Here is a 19,887-nt window from a genome sequence, read left to right as displayed (position 1 = left end):
TGTTCTTCTAGGAAAAGAAATTTTAACACAACAAATGCCGACTTTAATTGTAATTTAAAATTATTATACTAACCTCAAAATATATCATTGAATCTAAAAGCAATTAGGTTCTGTTGACCTTTCGTAGGAGGTAAGAGATTTTTCTTTTTGATTTTATTTGGATTTGATGTGTCATATTTTTGTTAGGTTAGGGCATTCTGATGTCATAGTGATTCAGGAAGTAAACTTATATCAGTCAAAGATTTTAAATTATGACCTTGCATTTAGTAATTTGTATTATGAAGAAAAGTATGATATAATTTTGCGAAGGAATTTAGTTTTTGCATTAACTATAAACTTTTATTCAAGAATATTGTCATCAACTTTTAATTTCTTACGATTAATGATAAACTTTTAAGTATCTTTTTAAATTTGACGCTTTAGTGCAGATCAATTAAAAACTCTTGTCTAATGAAAAGCAATGTTTGTTTATTTACCAGAATTTATTTATGAAAATGTTTATTCTTTTTCCTTCTGAGAAGTCGGCGTTCCTCTCGCCTCTTCTGCTTATAGAGCAGCTCTCGTCCTTTTATGCATTCCTCATCAAACCAGGGATTCCTTGTTGGTGGCTGCTTGAAACCCAGCCAACCCATATCGTAGCTAGGACACTGCTCATATGTTTTGTCTAAGAACTCGAAGAACATATCTTTGGTGTTGTCGTTTTTCTCTTCTGTGGGGGCGTGCGCGCATATCAGGCTAATGTTGCCGAATTTAGCCTTGATGCGTATGGTCATGAGGCGCTCATTGATGCACCTATAGCTCAAGACTTCTTGCTTAAGTCTTGCTCCAATGACGAAGCCGCATCCAAATAAGCGCTGTTGGTTTTCATGGTAGCAGTCACCATAGTAAATATCGCAGTTTAAGGTCTGTTAAGGGACCTTACATTCCACATGCATATCCGAAGTTCCTTGTCCTTAATTCGTTTGCGTTGGTTGTCAACAGTCAATCCGTCCGTATCCGAGGCTTGTTGGTGCTTCGCAACTATGAAAGCTTTAACGTAGCTAGGAAGTCACCCCGACGGCGCAACCCCCAACCTGGAGGGCCAGATCCTAAGTATAACTCCAAAGCCCTATAAAGTGTTCACTAAGTAGTTCCACCTTACTGGAACTGTAGACGCCACCGTTGATTCCATTTCGGGAATTCCTCAGCTGCCGTCTGGATAAGGAGAGGTGGCATAGTGGAAACAACTCTCTCCTCTCTCTCATTGGATGCCCCCAACAACTTTCCCCTGGGGTTGCAACCCAATCGCCAGTTGAAGTACTAGGCACCCGATGTTCACCACGGGGAGTTGAGAGTATTAGTTGATAGACAGAGGTGGGTTTTGAGAAAAACCTGCGTACGCTTGTGGCGTCTTGAATGCACATGTCTACCATTTGCACATCAAATCGCTCCCATTTTGTTAAATTTTCAATTATTCCATAAAGCTTAAGTGAAGACCTAATCAACGTTCTAAAAATTAAGTTCAAAAAATGTATTTGTTGTTTCAAGGTTCTGAAGCAGACATATCGGGTCAACCGTTCTACTCCGTCGTACTATCAGTAGTGCATTCAACGACGCAATCCATCCTTGAAGAATATCCCCAAAAATATACTTTTGTTAAATACATTTTCAGTCGAAAACAAATATTTACCAACTTTATTAGTTTTTCTTAAATTTTTACAAATTGGATGAATGAAATTAATTTGAGAGATATCAAAAACCAAGCATCAATTTTTACCAAACTTTCGAATTATTTTTTGTGGATTTTCTTTTTTTTTATGAACAAAACGGACTATTGGATTATTATAAAAAAAAAACTTTTGAATATCGAAAACAATATTGTCTGTGAAATAAAAAGAGTTTGAAGACAATATTTTTAATTTTTGAAAAGCTATTTGAGTCGAAAGTAAATTTGTACCACGTTTTAGTATTGTTTTTTTCTTTTTTAGGTTCTTATTGTTAGTAAAAAAGCTGTTAATTTGATTTTTCTCAAAACTGTACTGAATGTTGAGAACAATATTTCTTATAAGTGAAAATTAGTTGAAAGTTATAATCTCAAATTTTTGAAAAGATATGATTTTAGGTTTATAGTTTTTTTGTAAATAAAACTGCCAACTTGATTTTTCTTAAAATTAAAAAATTATGTTAAAAACTTTATTTTTCGTTGCACAAAATTGTTTTGGAAATAAAATCATTTTGTGTTTGTAAAATTTTCGAGGTGACAAATTTTTTTTTTCAGTTTTTTTGATTAAAAAAATGTTAATTGGATTTTTTTTCAAAAAAAAATAATTATTTGGTATCACGTTACAATATTTTATGTACAATTTAATTCAAGTCTCTAGCTTCATTGGTTCGAGAGATATTAAGAGTTAACCAAAATGTTCACTTTTTTTTAAACTGGTTAGTGAAAAAAACCGCCCACGCAATTTTCTTCAGAGCCCTTTCTGCATCCTTCTGCATTATGGTCTGTATAAAAAAAATTATTTGAAGTCGATATCTCTTCTGGTTGTTGAGCTATGGATAACGAAAAAACGTCGCGAAAGTACGGAGTACACACGCACGCACAGACATCTTTCTACAAATCTTTTATTTCGACTCTGAGAACCTTGAAACGTCGAGAAATGTCAAAATTTTCAATTTGATAAATCGGACCCATTGCAATAACTTCCTATGGGAAGTTAAAAATATTAAAATAGTGATCAAATGAGGTATTCGTTAAATTTAAGCAAATAATTAAAGTCAGTTTCGAAACCAACACTAAAAACTAACGTAAAACTTATTTTTTTAAACCCTGAAATTAATTAATTTCAAAATTTCTCAAATCATAGAGAGCAAAATCAAGACATATAACTAATGTGAATTTCTTGATAAAAAAATAAGATCAAACCGTATATAATGCAAATATTTGTTCTTTGCCAAATCATAATGTTGTGTGTTTGTTTTAGTCTTGAAAACACAGGTTTTGATTGTCCTCAATATTAAATACGCATTTTTTAAATACTCTTATCTGGTAAAAAAATTTGAATTTCGCACAACTTATTTCATTAAAAATATTTCGCTTTGTTCGTGAGACAGAAAAAACAGAAGTTTTTCAACCTTGATTGCATACTTTTTGAATTTAATAAAATAAAAAATTTTGTTCTTGAGAAAAAAACTTTGTACCTTTGTAAGATTAATTTTTATCGAAAATTTCGAGTTATTTATAAAGGTAAATGTTAGAAGAAATGATATTTTTATTTTATAGTCGAAATTAATTGATAACCGATTTCGAAAAAACGTTAACTTTGACATTTTGTTATATAAAGTTGTAAGGAGTTAATCGAACACTAGCTTCTTGTAGTAAAATTAAATCATTCTTAGTTTGTATGACCCGAAAGGCTTTCAAATCGTCCGCATTAAAAAAGGCACTTAGAATTTAAAAATACATTAGAAATGTTATTTAAAAACAGCTGCCATTGAGTGTTATGACTCCACATGTACTTGAGCGAGTTAGTGATAATATGGGACCAATCTTTTTTCGCTCTCGTACTGTGGCAAGAGTCCTTGGATATCCAAATACACATAAATCTGCTGGTCCGGATGGTATTCCCGCTATTGTCCTGAAGAGGTGTTCTTCAACGTTGCAAAACCTCTGTGTCAGCTTTTTCATCTGTCCTACTCCTCAGGTATCGTTCCGAGAGGTCATGGAAACGCTGATTAATTATCAGCTCAAGAAATATCTTGAAGATCGAAAGCTTCTTAATGACCGGCAGCACGGCACGATGCAAAAGGTCCACTGGTCATCTCATAGTTCGTCTCACCAAACAGTGGAGCAAATCTTTACATCACTTTGGAGAAAGTAAGATTATTGCACTTGGTATTTCAAAAGCATTTGATAGTTTTTGTCATCGGGCTCTCTTATAGGAAATGCGTGCTTTTGGTTTGCATGAATCCCTGCTTCATTGGATTAGTAATTACCTTTTGGATCGTTCAATACAAGTAGTATTGGATGGATTCAAGTCTGAAAACTATGAAATAAATGCTGGTGTGCCCCAGGGCTCTGTTTTATCTCCAACACTCTTTCTCATTTTTATCAATTATCTCCTGTCTGCAACTTCTAATCCAATACATCGTTTCGCTGACGATAGTACTCTTAGCTTTTCATATTCGTTTTCAGACTCACATCCATCTTCTTCGGATGTGGAACTGCAACGAAAAAGTATGATAAGCTCATTAAATTCCGACCTTAACAGCATTGTTCAATGGGGAATAAGAAACCGCGTGGAATTCAATGCTTCGAAAACGCAATGCTAACTTGTATCCTTAAAGCGAAGTATACCCCCCTTGCTATTATCCATAAATGGCAATTCCATCGAGGAAACCGAAAATCCCGATATTCTCTGTGCGTTTATCACCAACCACATTTTGTGGAACGATCACCTACGCGATGTCGCCAAAAATGCCGCAAAATGTTTTTGTTTTCTAAGGCGATGCAAGAAGTTTTTTTCCTCCTCTGATCTGGCTGTTATTTACAATACTTATATACGTCCAAAGCTTGAGTATAACTCCCATATCTGGACTGGTGCTCCTGCAACTTACTTAAGCCTCTTGGACAGTATTGAACGTAGAGCATTTAGACTGATTGGTGATATTACCATCATAAGATCATTTACGTCACTTGAACATCGTCGAAATGTTTCTTGTCTCTTTTGGTGGTAGCATCAGTTGTAGGTTGAAGATTTTGGTACGAAAAGTAGTCGTCGACAGGAAACCATTTGATGCCGAGAGTCTTAACATGGTTCGACAAATTGAACGGAAGTTCAAAGTTGATCTCTCGATCTTGAACTGGTATGTCTTCGATGAGTTCTTTTGTGTTACTCGTCCATTTTCGCAAATTAAGCCCCGCAGATGCCAATAGTTTCCTTGCTTCGTCACGTTTCGTCCGTGCCTCTATGATTGAATCTGCTCCACTTATAAGGTCATCGACATACATGTCCTCACGGACAACCTTCGCCCCTTCCGGAAAAGTGGCTTCTTCATCATCCGCTACTCTTTTCAATATCTTGATGGCAAGATACGGCGCACTTGCTGTGCCAAAAGTAACTGTATTCATTTTGTAAATTCTTACAGGTGACGTCTTTTGCTCTCTCCACATGATCAGCTGATAGTATCGGTCTGGGAAACTAACCAAAATTTGTCTGTACATTTTTTCGATGTCGGCCGTAAATGTGACTCGGTGAGTCCGCCATTTTAGAACGAGATCTAAGATGCTCGACTGTAATTTTGGACCCACAAGTAGCCGGTCGTTGAGGGATTTCCCGTCCGAAGCTTTCGCTGCTGCATCAAATACTACTCTCAGCTTCGTAGTGGAGCTAGCTTATTTAAAAACCGCATGATGGGGTAAAAATTAGTGAAATGGGGTTTGTAAGACCGCAATATTTACATCAATTTCCTCCATGTGATGGAGTTCTTCATACTCTTTTAATCATTTGTTATAGTCTGCACGAAGCTTCGGATTGCTCTCAAGCTTCTTTTCTAAGTGCAGAAATCGTCTATAAGCGCTTTGTCGACTGGACCCCATCGCTGGACAGCCTTCACCTTTGAAGGGCAGCTTAACCTCATAACGCCCGTCAGGTAGGCGCTTTGTGTGCATCGAAAAGTGTTTGTCACATGCAATGTCATCTTCAGTCTGATGTGGCTGGAACGGCGTTTCTTCAATATCCCAAAATTTCTCAAGTTGTGAGCTCAAGTCAGCAATTTGTGGCAAAACTGCGAACTTGCCGAGGAGAATCTGGTGAGACTTGTCCAAAAAACAATCCATCCGAATTCGGTTTTTTGTGCCACCAGGAAGGAGAATCGGAGCGCAAACGTCACTTCCGAGTAAAAGATCGATTGGTGCAAGCTCACAGAGATGGGGGTCTGCCATGGAAAGACCTTTGAGGTGGTCCCAATTGCCGGGTGTCACGCGTTGGGTCGGGAGATGCCCAGTCAGCGACTTGAATACCAAAGCTTGTACAGCTGTCTCAAACGTCGAGTGTCGGGACGCAAAACGTACTTCGACGGAGTGTTGCGTTATGCCGCTGCTGACCAACCCTAACCCAGACACCTCGGCAATGGTACGTCGCTTTTCTAACATCAGCAGTTGTGCGGCAGCTTCTGTGATGAAGGACGTTTCTGAGCCTGTGTCGATCAGAGCACGTAGAAGGCGTAGCTTCCCATCTGCTGCTCGCGCCTTCACAACTGCTGTCGCTAGAAGCACCTGGTGTGTTTGTCGACGATCACCATGAGACGTGTGGTAATTGAAAGTGTATCCGTTTGATTGGAGTTGTTGTCCCGTTATCGGCTGGAATTCAGGCGCGTGAGGGTTCACAGACGCCTGAAGAGTATTTGTACGGTTATTCCTCGCCTGAGCAGATGTATTCGACGTTCTTGGTTGCTGTTGTTGCTGTGGTTGTTGGTATTGTTGTTGTTGGTATTGTTGTTGTTGTGGTTGTTGTTGGTATTGTTGTTGTTGATGCCTTTGTTGGCAAAAGAAGCAACTGCTGAAACTTAGACAATCTTGAACGATGTGCCCATAAGACAGACAATTTACTTTTAGTCTGCGTACTGTCTCCTTTCGCCCCATGATGTCCATGTTGAGGAATCGTTGACATCTTCTCAGCGTGTGCTTGGTTTGGTTGCACAATTTGCATGACAACTGCTCAACGGGAACTGTCTTCGCAATTGGTTTGACCGGCTGCTTAACGACCTGTTTAGCATGCAACACCTTTGCTTTGGCTGGCTGGAAACGAGGCCTTGGATTGACGGGTGGCTCATCTTTGTTTCTGCCTGCTCTAGTTTCCTGCTGGCCAACAACTTCCAAAGTCCGGAAACGAGTTTCCAAAAAATCGGTAAATTCTTTGAAATTTGGTAAGTCCTTTCTGTTTCCTAACCTCTCTTCCCATAGTTTTTGGCTCGTACCAGGAAGTTTCTGGTTAAGGAACCAAATGAGAACAGTATCCCGCTTAGATACCGGAACGTCCATGTTTTCCAATGCCAGACAACATTCTCTTGTTGTGTACCGAAGATCTCGAAGACCAGCAGCAGTTTCACGGAAGGTTGGCCAAAAAGCTTCTGCATTTGGATGTGGACCAGAATGCGCTTATGGTCATACCTTTCCTTCAAAAGCTCCCAAGCCTTATCATAATTCGCTGCCTCCACTGACAAATTTTGCAAAAATCGATTTGCGTCACCAATTAGACATGATTGTAAAAAGTGCAGTTTGTCAATGTCGTCTATGCTCTTAGTCCACAATGGACGAGAGCCTGGAACCTATCTTGAAAAGCACGCCAGGTGGTATATGAACCGTCGAAGTTTGGCAGATCGATTCGAGGTAGTCGAATCCCCGTATGCGATGATGACGCAGCTGTAGAAAGGGGCGGAGCACCCGTATCTGACAAAGCCGCAATAATTGGCGAAGATTTCTCGATTGCCTCTACTAACTCTGCACGATATTCAAGGTATATATCATTTATTTGTTCAAATACCACCTCTAACTCTTCCGTTTTTAAATTATGTTCCAGCATACCTGCCCCAATGATGGCTTCGTGGTAGGATTTTGACGTGGACAAATCATCTTCCAATTTACTGAGACGACCTGTGGCATAAGATTTCACCCTACGCTCTTTTGGAGCCTTTTTAAAGTTGGTAAGATCCTTTATCATCTTACTTAAAATACCTTTCTGCAGCTCACCGTATTTATAATTCTTAGTTTCAGCCATTTTTATAATTTCTTTTTCTTTTAATTTAACAGAATACAACAGTTGTTAAATGTAGACAAGTTTACGACACTTAAAAAGGCAACTTACTGCTTTGTGTTTTACTGATGCTGTATCTGATATTTAGGATGATTTTTGGTGACTCCGCTGATGTCCTCAGTGTACAAAATTAGTTTTTATTTAGTTTTTAAGTTAAGTTTAAGTTAAATTAAGTTATTATTTAAGAAAATTTGTATAAATCACTTGATTAAACTGATTATTGTCTATGCAAATTTAATTCACGTGATTATTTTTGATCAATCGTTGATTGGATCTTTTAATTAAATTTTTGTTCGTAGAAGTTAATAGCACTCACTGCACACACTTCTTGAAAAGTTTATTGTTCAAATAATTGTTAAAAATTTATTGTTCAAATAATTGTTTAATGTTCATAAAAAACGGTTCGAAAAGGACCAAATGTTATGTCTAAGTTTTTGTTATAAAAAATTAGTAAAAAAAAGAACAAAGAAATAAAACATCAACCACTTTGTAGAAATCAATTTTTGAATTATATTTTTAGTCACAAACAATGTATGTACATATATTCGATTATACAACAATTCCATTAATTTGTTGACATGTAGCTCATTTGTGGACTGTATTTGATAATTTTTAGAAGGTTTGTTTCCTTCAAATGTTGAACTGTCTTCTCTCCGTAAATTTATTTTCATTTGTAATTGTACTTTCGTACACTCACTTTGATATATTTAAAAAAAAAACTACAATCTTGAATTTAAAAAACCTCAATTCTTATTAACCAACCTACTCTGTTAATGCTAACCAACTTACTCCTTGCCATAATATTCGCTTGTTTTTCAAATTAACAATTTATTTTTTTTAGCAAAAATGAAAAAACTGAACTTATTTTTTTTTTCAACTATATTTTTATTTTCATTCTTTCTATTTTTCATCTTTCAATTTGTTTTTATCCCTTTGAATATATAAGACTCTCATTTTTTTTTCAAAATTCTCTTTGTATGCTTTTTTGTTTTTTTGGTTTTTATTTTATTTTCTTTTTGTCTTTATATTTTGCTTAAAGTTTAGATATAATAATGAAAATTTAATTAAAAAGTGAATTTCACTATTTTTTATTTCCGAAATAAAAAAATTATATATATATCTAATTATCTTTGCATATATATACAATATATATATGTTTTTTTGTTTTATTTATTCATGTATATTCTTTTTTGTATTTCTATTTACTCAGTTATTTTTTTTTAACAAAAGTTTGCATTTTTATTACTCTGTTTATGTTTATTTGTTTGCTGTTTCTTTTTTTGTTTTGTAACTCTTTAACTTCTTATCGATAGAAAATAAGAAAATTAATTTAACAACAAAATAATTAAAAAAACAAAAGTATTTACCTAGTTTTTAATAAATAAAAATACATAAGTCAATAAGGACACTGTTTTGTTTTTTCTTTTTTTTTTGTAATTAATTAATGATTTATAAATATATTTATATTTTTTTTATAAATATATAATATTTAACCAATTTTTGTTTTCTTAATCAATATAATGTAATAAAAAGAGTACAAATTTTTTTTGTTATAAGAAAAAAAATTAAAATAAATTAATTTAAAATATATAATTTATTTGTTTGTTGTTTATATTTACAGAAGAACTTTTATTTATTTGTTTTAATCATCATACTTAATATTATTTTTTATATCACCCTATTCAAGGAGATTTTAATTATTTTGTGATTTTTGTCGTTTTTTGTTTTTATTGTTTTTTTTTATATATAAAAAAATTACTTAATAATTAATTTTTTGTTTTTGTAATATTTCAAACGTGTTTTCTTTTTTATATATAATAAATAACTTAATTTAATAATGTGTGTTTTTTTCAATTATATAAATAAATATTTTTTGTTTTTTTTGTATTGAAAAATAAACAAAGTATAAAAATTCCCTAATAATATAAAAAATGCATAGGTTTTTCATTCTTGGGTTTTAAAAAATAAAAACAAATTGGAATTTGTGTTGTTTTTTTGTTCATTGTTTTTTATTTATTAATTGTATTCATGGTCAAGCTAGGGTCCAACAAGAATTCTTATACTACTTCCTTGGTTGAAAATAAAATAGGTTTTAAATATTTACAATAATTAAATATAAGTTAAAACTCAACTAAAAACAACAAAATTAGTAAAGGAGATATTGATGAAATAATTGAAAAAGCGTGATTGGAAAATCTAAAGGAGCCAAACATCTCTGTACTTTAATTTTAGTGAAACAAATAGTAATTTTTAACTCTTAAATGAACTAAGTTAAATTTAAATTGTTTAACTTAAATAAAAATTAAAAAAAAATAATTAGTAGAATAAGATCTGTAAAGAAACAAAATCAAATAAAATAAAATGAAAAAAGTAAAAATATAATAAAATAAATTAGTACATGTAAAATAAATTGAAATAAAATAAAACAAAGTAAAATAAAATTAAAAAAAATTCATAAAACCAGAAAAAAATATTAAATACAGTGAAATAAATTAATTGAAATAAATTAAAATAAGTCAAAAAGATGTTCAAATGGTAGACATGTGCATTCAAGAGGACACAAGCGTCCACAGGTTTTTCTCAAAACCAACCTCTGTCTATCAACTCCTACTCTCAACTCCCTGTGGTGAACATCGGGTGCCTAGTACCTCAACTGGAGATTGGGTTCCAACCCCAGTGGAAAGTTTTTGGGGCAGCAAACGAGAGAGGGGGGGATAGGTGTTTCCACTAAGGCACCTATCCTTATCCAGGCGGCAGCGGACGAATTCTCGAGATGGAATCAAAGGTGGCGTCTACAGTTCCAGTAAGGTTGAACTACTTAGTGAACACCTTATAGGGCTTCTTCGACATATTCGGAGCCCAGGCCTGTAGGGAGCGTTTTATCCGGCTCCCGTTCCTTGGAGTTATACTAAGGATCTGGCCCTCCAGGTTGGGAGTTGTGCCGTCGGGGTGACTTCCTGGCCACGTAAAAAATACCTTTAGTTTCGAAGCACCAACAAGCCGCAGATACGGATGGATTCACTGTTGACAACCCACGGAAATGAAATAAGGACAACGAACTTCGGATGTGTAGGTGGAATGTTAGGTCCCTTAACAGACCACGTGCAGCCGAACAATTAGCGGAAGCCTTAAACTGCTAAAAGGCACATATTACAGTCATGCAAGAAGTGCGATGGGATGGGATAAAAGACTGCGATATCTACTACGGCGACTGCTACCGAGAACAAAGACAGCGTCCATTTGGGTGTGGATTTGTTGTTGGAACTAGGCTCAGGCAAAAAGTCTTGAGTTTCAACAGTGTGAGCGAGCGCATCACGACAATCCGCATCAAGGCTAAATTCGCCAACATAAGCCTAATATGCGCGCATGCCCCAACAGAGGAGAAAGATGAAGACACCAAAGACATATTCTTCGAGCTCTTGGACAAGACATATGAGCAGTGCCCTGGCTATGACATTAAAATTGTCTTAGGAGATTTTAATGCCAAGCTAGGAAGGGAAGACATCTTTGGTGGCATAATCAGGAGATACAGCCTGCACGACACTACCTCCGGCAACGGATTCAGGCTGGTCGATTTCGCTGCGGGGCGAGACGTTCTGGTAGCTAGTACGCATTTCACGCATCTTAATATCCACAAGGGGACATGGAAATCTCCTGATCAATCAACTGTTAACCAGATTGACCACATTGCGATCGACGAACGATACTTCTCCAGTATCCAGGATATCCGAACATTCCGAGAGGCCAACACTGCCTCGGACCACTACCTTGTTGTAGCCAAGGTACGGCTACGGATATCCCGATCCAAGCCAAAACAAGAAAGTACTGTGAGAAGATTCGACGTTAGACGACTACAATCGCAAGAGACTGCCATGTCCTTTTCCGATCGAGTCTCTAATAACCTCTTAAGGAGTCCTATGCTTACTGCATTAAGCATTGAAAACCAGTGGCAACATTGCCTTGCAGCCATCAGAGATGCCGCCTCTGAAGTGCTAGGTTTCACACGGCCACCACAGCGAAACCCCCGGTTTGATGACGAATGCCGGCAAAGCGCACGCAGCGAAACAAGAGGCATACAAAACGGCGCTGCACAAAGGGACTAGAGCTGCTCGCGAGCTCTACAAGCAGAAGAGGAGAGAGGAAAACCGGTTTCTTAGATGGAAAAAAAGAGAGCATGAGAAGCGAGCGATCGAGGAGATTGAGGGATGTCACAACAGGAATGAGGTTCGTAAATTTTACCAAAAGGTAAAAAAAAACTCCCAAAGGTACCAGCCACGAACCGAAGCCTGTAAAGACGATCAAGGGAACATCGTAGTAGAACCGCAGTCGATGCTGAGAATATGGAAAGATCACTTCTCCAAATTATATAACGGCGATGACGAACCGAATTCCGCTGTAAGGGAGATAGAACCACTCAACCTCGGCGACGCAGATCAACAATTCCGCCTACCCGACCTTGACGAAGTAAAGATAGCTATAATCAATAAGAAAGGAGACCCTCTAAACTGCGCCAACTACAGAGGCATCAGTCTCCTTAGCATTGCGTATAGGATCCTCTCTGCCGTATTATGTGAACGTCTGAAGCCATTCGTCAACAACCTGATTGGTCCTTATCAGTGTGACTTCAGACCAGGAAAGTCCACTATCGACCAAATATTCATACTACGGCGGATCTTGGAAAAAACACAGGAGCTTCAAATCGATACCCACCATCTCTTTATCGATTTTAAAGCCACGTATGACAGCAGCTCTACCGAGCAATTCTAGTTTTAGCATCCCTGTCAAACTTATCCGTTTGTGCAGAATGACGATGGAGAATGCACTCTTCTCTATCAAGGTCGGAAAAGATCTTACCGATGCATTTGATGTCAAAAAAGGTTTTAGACAAGGCGATATGCACTGTCATGCGACTTCTTCAACATCGTCCTGGAAAGAACTGTGCAAAACTCAGCCGTCAACACTAGAGGCACAATCTTTCAAAGGTCCATCCAATTACTCGGATACGCAGATGATATTGACATAATTGGAGGATCAAAGCGTGATGTCAGTGGAGCGTTTTTGAGCATTGCGAAGGAAGCGAAGAAGATGGATTTAGTGGTCAATGAGGGCAAGACCAAGTATATGCTGTCATCAAAAAAGGACACTGAACGACGACGTCTTGGACAAAACGTCACCATGTACTGCTATAACTTTGAGGTAGTTAAAGACTTTGTCTACCTAGGCACCGCTATTAACACAGACAACGACACCAGCGCTGAAATCAAACGAAGAATAACTCTTGCAAATCGCTGCTTCTTTGGACTTAGAAGGCAATTCAGAAGTAAAGTCCTCTCTCGAGCATCTAAAATCACCATCTATTAAGACACTCATCATTCCGGTTCTCATTTATGGCGCTGAGGCCTTGACCCAGTCAAAAAAAGATGAGAGCGTCTTAGGATGCTTCGAGAGAAAAATTCTTCGGGTGATTTTTGGTCCCGTACGCATAGATGGAGAATGGAGAAGTACGGGCTGTACAACGACACTGAACTAGTTAACAGAATTAAAGTCCAACGGCTTAGATGGCTAGGTCATGTAGAGCGGATGGACATCAACGCTCCAGCCCGGAAGGTCTTCGAATCCAATCCCGAGGACGGCGCAGTAGAGGAATACCGCGACTCAGGTGGCGCACCCAGGTGGGAGAGGCCCTCAACCAACTTGGCGTGCGAAACAGGAGAGAGCTAGCTAGGAATCGAGCTGGCTGTAGACGCTTGTTAGTTGAGGCCCAGTTCCGCCCTGAACTGTAGCACCACCTTAAGGAAGTAAGTAAGTAAACTAATATAAAATAAAACAAAACAAGTAAAATAATATAACATAACAAAATAGTATTAGATACAGTGAAATAAATTAATTAAAATATATTAATATAAGCCAAAAAATTAAACAAAAGAAAACAAAGAAAAATATAATTAAATGAAACAAGATAGGAATTTCAAAAACCATAAAAAAAATATTTAAACACATAAATTAATTATTAGAATTCGAAAAAAAAAATACTTTCAGAACCTTCATTTAATGTAAACAAAAAGAAAATACATCAGTTAAAAGGGGATAAATTGTGTAGCACATTATAGAAATTAATACGATCCACATAATTACTCATAATTTCTTCAATTAATCTGCAACAACTTTAAGAAATTAAGTAAAAATGTTTATTGTTTTAAGTTATAAAATAAAGTAAAATTTAAATATAAAACAAAATTAAATAAATATAAAAGAAATACAAAAATATACAAACAAAAATTAAAAAAGGAAAAATATCAAACGTATAAAAACAAAAATGAAAAGGTCAACATGTAAACGAAGCTTAAATATTAAATAAATTTATTGAAAGGGGTTAATTGTAAAGCACATTCTAGAAATTAACACATTTCACACAATTACTTGTAATTTCTTCAATTAGTCTGCAAAACTTTAAGAACTGAAAGTTAATTAAATGAAAAAAATATAAAACAAAATAAAATAAATTCAAAACAAATGCAAAAATATACAGACAAAAATCATTTAAAACAAAATGAAATATTTTAATAGAAAATCCTAACCTTAATTAAATGAAAACATGTTAAAAAAGCCTAAATATCAAATAAATTAGCTAAAAGGGGTTAATTGTGTAGCACATTCTATAAATTAATACATTTTACACAATACCTTGCTAAATAACAAAATATTTTATACTAAAAATTAAAAAATAAAGACAATAAACTAAAACAAAAATGTTTATGTGATGTGTATATAATATAAGATCTATTTGTATACTTTAATTTGCTAATAAATATTTGATTTATGTGATAATTAATTTGTTGTGTTTTGTTTCACCATTTGCTTTTGGGTTGTTAATTTTTTTCCTTTTTTTTTATTTTATTTGTTTTTATTTTTGTATTTTTGTTTTAAATATTTTCTGTATATATAAATCTGTATAAGTATATATTTAATCAACAAATTAATTTAACTAATTGTATAATGTTCTGTTCATACATAATTGTTGTATATATATATATGATCTTCATTCATTCGCCTATTTTCAACAGCTTGATATTTTTTCTGTCTTAATAATTTGTTTATATATATATATTTTGTTTTTAATTTGTAAGCGTGTATATAGTCACGATGTATGTACATATTTTTGTTTATAATATAAATTCATGCATTTAACAAAATTTTTCTAGTATGCTTTTTTTTGTCCTATTCTTTTTATTTGTTTTTATTTATTTATTTTTTTAGAAAGAGAGAGAGAAATAGTTAAAAATATAAATAACATATTGGTATTATTTTTTAATAAAAAAATTTCAACTAAATTAACAAACAAATTAACTACTTTTATTTTGTTTTATTTTTTAAACCTATAATGTATAAGGTGTGTTTTGTTTTTGCTACGAGAGAGTATATAATACGACGACGCGCTCGACCAGATAATGTTTTTTTTTTATTTTTATAAATTAATTTTCTTATAATAAATAGTTAAATATATATTTGTTTTTTTTTTTTTTTTTTTAATTTTTTTTTTTTTAATTTTCATTATGTATATAATAATATTCTGTAAGGCAATTAATTCATATATATATATATATACTTTTCTGTTTTAATATATATAAGTATGTATAATATATAGCATTTTGTAATCTTTTAATTAAAATTTATTTTTTAAGTTGACATCTTCAACTGTAATAAAAGATTTTAAATGCGGTTTATTTTTGTTCATTTTGAGTTTATTTTATTTTTTAGTTTGTAATAATTTTATTTGATTAATTTTTTATTATTATAGATTTTTTGTTTTATTATTAATTATTAATTAATTAGTAAGGTATATTTTTGAAATGCACCCATACATTTATATAAAGTTGTTATTTGTATTAATTGCATCGTGAATAAAAAAAATTGTAAAATAATAAAACAAAATTCATTGAGGCAGGTTTTATATATATATTTTTTTTTAATAAACAAAATATAATATTTATGAAATATTAATAAAGAAATACATTTTGGGGTGAAATTTTTTGGATAAAATTTGGTCTCATTTATAGTGTGCGTTTTGTTTATGATTTTTTCTCTACATAGGTTTTCTTAAAATTATTAAATTAAATCAAAAAAATATTAAAAAAGAATCATAAAATCATATATTTAAATTTTCGAAATATGAAAAAAAGAAGAAAATATTTAAAAGTCATCAATTTTTTCTCTATATGTAAGTATTCAGTCTATTTCTTAAGTTTTACTTACCTTTTTAAAGTAGTGAAGTTTTTTGGGATGGATGTGAGAAATTCTTCTTTTTCTTATTTAAATATGAAACGTGTTCTTTTTTTCTAATTTTAACAGTGATTTTGAAGTCGGATTGTTGAATGATATTTAAAGAAATTACACACAAAATTTAAACAACTAAAAAACAAAAATTATTAAATAATATGAAAGTAAAAACATAGCAAAAGCAATGCAGAGTTTTTCTGTGCATAGAAATAAAATTGTTTTAGCAGAAGATTCACATTAGAATTAAAATTGTAAAAAATGTTGCAGTCTTGAGAAGAAGTTCATTAACAAGTTGCCAGCCTATGTTAAAGTCAGAAATCAAACAATATATTATTTTCACTGAAAAACCCAACATATTTAGAAACAACGAAAATCTATAATTACCACGACTAAACTTAAACCTCTTAATTGCATCGTCGCGTCGTTAAGTGTGAACCAATTGTTGTAACCCATTTACAAGGGAAGGCAGTCTTCTTTTGAGCCCAAACTGCCAAATTTTCGGAAACCACAAACCAATATTTTCTTGCTTGACCATAAAACCATTCAAGTCATTTAGATCTTTATGCACGTTCCTTGCCTTCAAAACTAAAATGTTATGATAGTTCTCGAAGAGAGTCAAGACATAGTGACTTAGAACTCTAAAACATTTCACTGTCTGAGTTGTGTCAGGAATGTAGTTGACCTGCTCTTTTACGTGACGAAAATTCATCTTCAAAGATTTACCAATTTCTTGCAAAAGGCAGTAAAAATGTTCCATAACATCAATAATGCAAAAGTAATACAATGGTGTACCGCAAGGTTCTGTTTTATGTCCTGCACTGTTTTCAATATCTTATCAAATATTGATTTCCCATCTAAATCTTTTAATTCACTTTAATGTTTCGTGAACAAGTTTCCCATTGACAATAGCAAAACCGATCAGGTCAGAAGTTTTATCACGTAGAATTTAAGGCTTACACTTTTAGAATAATAATTTGAGGCATCAAAATTTGAAGACACGGGATTTCAAGGGATTATTTGTAGAAAAGTGAAAATCTCAATCTCAATCCATAGGTTCAGACACAAATATGAAGTATTTCTTAATCAACAATGAGGTTACCTAAAACTCCCACATTTAAAGTATTGTGTTTTAAACTTTGTTCAGAGTTTGAACAAACTCATTTTCTATAACTTGTTGTTTTTACCATATGCGGACATTAAAAATTTTGAGGCTGAACATAGTCCAGCTCTATTGAAAAATTTATTTCTATTTTTAAGTCAAATAGAAGTATTCAAATATTGACTATATTCTGACAAACGAATAAGAAAAGCTATGTTGAAGTTCATAATTCTTATTTCAGCAAAAGTTCAGATTTTTGTAACTTCTTAAGTACTAAATGGTGCTGCGTGAGAATTAAAGCTCTAGATACAAAAGAATTCAAAAAGTGTCCTATTTTTCATTCTTCAGAAGTCCACAACACAGCATCAGCAGTACCCTCAAATATCTAAGGTTTAAAGAAGAATTTGAGTTTTGTTTCTGTCCCAATTTAAATCTTAACTGATCTCATTTTATTGTACTTTCTTGATGTACTTTGAATCTTTAAAATTTAACATGTAAGGCTTCAAATTTGGTTGATTCATCAAACCTCATTTCCAGTTACTGGTCTTTATTGTATTACGTTTGAACGATAGAAAAACAAAGTGCCATTTCTTAGCATAAATAACCTTGAAACTTCTTAATTCTTATTCCATTCTTACAACGATATTGAACTTTTGAAACGAATGTCAAACCAGATGCAAAACTTCAAAATGACAGAAAAAATAACCTTGAATCTTAACTTAACTCTTTTTAAATTCTTACAACGATATTGAACTTTTGAAGCTAATGTCAAACTAGATATCAACTGCCATAATGACAGTTGGTATTTTTGTTTACATGAAAGGTAAAAGATTTTTTTAAAAAAAGGTTGGAAATTAGTTGTCAACTGTCAAAATGACATTTGGAATGTTTTCTATCTAAATGAATGGAAAGAAGCATGAAATAATTTTTTTTATCGTATTCGTATTTCGTATTTTTTTAATACGAAATGTATCAAAAATTGGAGATTATGAATCTAATGTAAATGAGGATGAAACACACAAAGGAACAAAATGAAAAAATAATGAAATGTGACACTTTAAGTCCTGATTTAACTGAAGCTCTTTTTTAACTAATAAACCTTTATGTCCGATTTCATAAACAAACACCAGAAGCACTTTTATCTAAAAGATTTTTAAATTTTATCAGGCCCTTAAACTTTTTCAGTTTCACTAAGCTTGAAATCAGAAATTTCGGGGATATTTTTGTTAAAATAAAATCAGTTTTTTCTTTCTATTAAGAAAGAAAAGCATCAGCTGTCAATCTGTCATATTCATTTTTTAATGACACTTTTAAAATTTGAATGAATAAAATGGGCATTAAGTTTTAAAAGGTGTTTAAAAGCTTGTTTACTTTGAAAACGCTTGGTGAAACCTAAAAATATCTCATTGTACAGTTTAAAATCCTGTTAGATGCATTAAAGTTGTTTATGAAATCGGGCATTAGACCCGAAAAAAATAAATTAAGCTTAGCTTAACTCATTTAAAAAATAAATTAAACAAAAACAAATAAAACAAACTTTAATTTTATAAAATAAAAATCTTTATGTTATTATATCGTTTTCTCTTTCTATAAACTATCCGTTTCACTTTTTTTTGTATATAATATTTTTTGTTTACCTAAAAGTCAATATTCTTTTCTTTTTGTTACTGATTTTTTTTCTTAAATTTTCTTAATTTGATTTATTTATTTATTTACTAAAAAAAATCAAGCTTAAGTCTCGGAAGAGTTCGTAAACTAAATATTGCTAAATTATAATAATTCTTTTTACACATATAAAATAAAATATATATGATTTAAAATATTAAAAAAAAAACTAAAAAATATATATAACAAAGTTCCGAATAAAATAAATATACACAAATATAATATATTTCTGTAAGTGAATAAAATGATATTCTATATATGCTGTAAAAAATTCTATATATTTTTGTATTTTTATATTAATTTATTATTATTCGATATAATATTTAAAATATACATGTTGAATATCTATAGAAATAAAAATTAAATGGGATTTGCAACTATTCAAAGTATATATTTTTTAAAAATAATTAACAAGTCAATAAAAACCCATAAATAATAATAAAACAAAAAAAGGATAAAATTTAATCAAAAAGACAAAATAAATATTTAAAAAATTCAAGACTTTTGTATTATTGTTTCTCATTTAATTGCATTAACAATTATATTAAAAAAATTAAAAATACAATTGAAAAAGCATTGGAGTTTTTTTGATAAGTGTAGTGTGTAGATAAATATTGCATTTTTGTACCTCTGCCTTGAGCGAGATACTAGAATTTTTGTTTAGAAGATACTTATCGCAATTTTTCAAATAATCGGTTTTTGAAAGACCGCCCATAAAGTGTATGTGTATGTGTGTGTATAGGAGGTATTACGAGATGTGTGTTTTTTTAAGTTGTTTTTTTATTTTAAATATTTATATTTTCAACCTCGACTGGTATAACTTTATAACAAGTAAAAAGAACTTAAAAAAAATGTTAAAACATTTCCATAAGGTGTTGTTTTGTTTCATCAAATTAACAAATGTTGTAAATAAAATAACCGTAGAAATGTTTATATAATATATTTTTCCATTTAACTATAAATAATACAGACATTCCATGTTTAATGCTTAATATTTTTGTTTTGTATTCTGTTTTTTTGATTTAGCTACATTTAAAAATTTACCTAAGTTTT

The 19,887-nt window shown here is 32.5% G+C and overlaps 1 long non-coding RNA gene across 1 annotated transcript; it reads left to right on the top strand.

Annotated features, from left to right (window-relative positions):
• The first annotated feature begins 7,100 nt into the window (after positions 1-7,100).
• Positions 7,101-7,875, top strand: LOC129952762 (uncharacterized). Its single transcript, XR_008782374.1, has 3 exons — positions 7,101-7,496; positions 7,560-7,683; positions 7,790-7,875. It is a non-coding gene; the product is annotated as an uncharacterized LOC129952762 (long non-coding RNA).
• Positions 7,876-19,887: the final 12,012 nt, after the last annotated feature.

The sequence above is a fragment of the Eupeodes corollae genome, chromosome 3 (genome assembly GCF_945859685.1).
Source record: "Eupeodes corollae chromosome 3, idEupCoro1.1, whole genome shotgun sequence".
Taxonomy (NCBI): domain Eukaryota; kingdom Metazoa; phylum Arthropoda; class Insecta; order Diptera; family Syrphidae; genus Eupeodes; species Eupeodes corollae.
The sequence above is the reverse complement of the archived record's forward strand: the minus strand, read 5'-3'. Positions and strand labels throughout refer to the sequence as shown.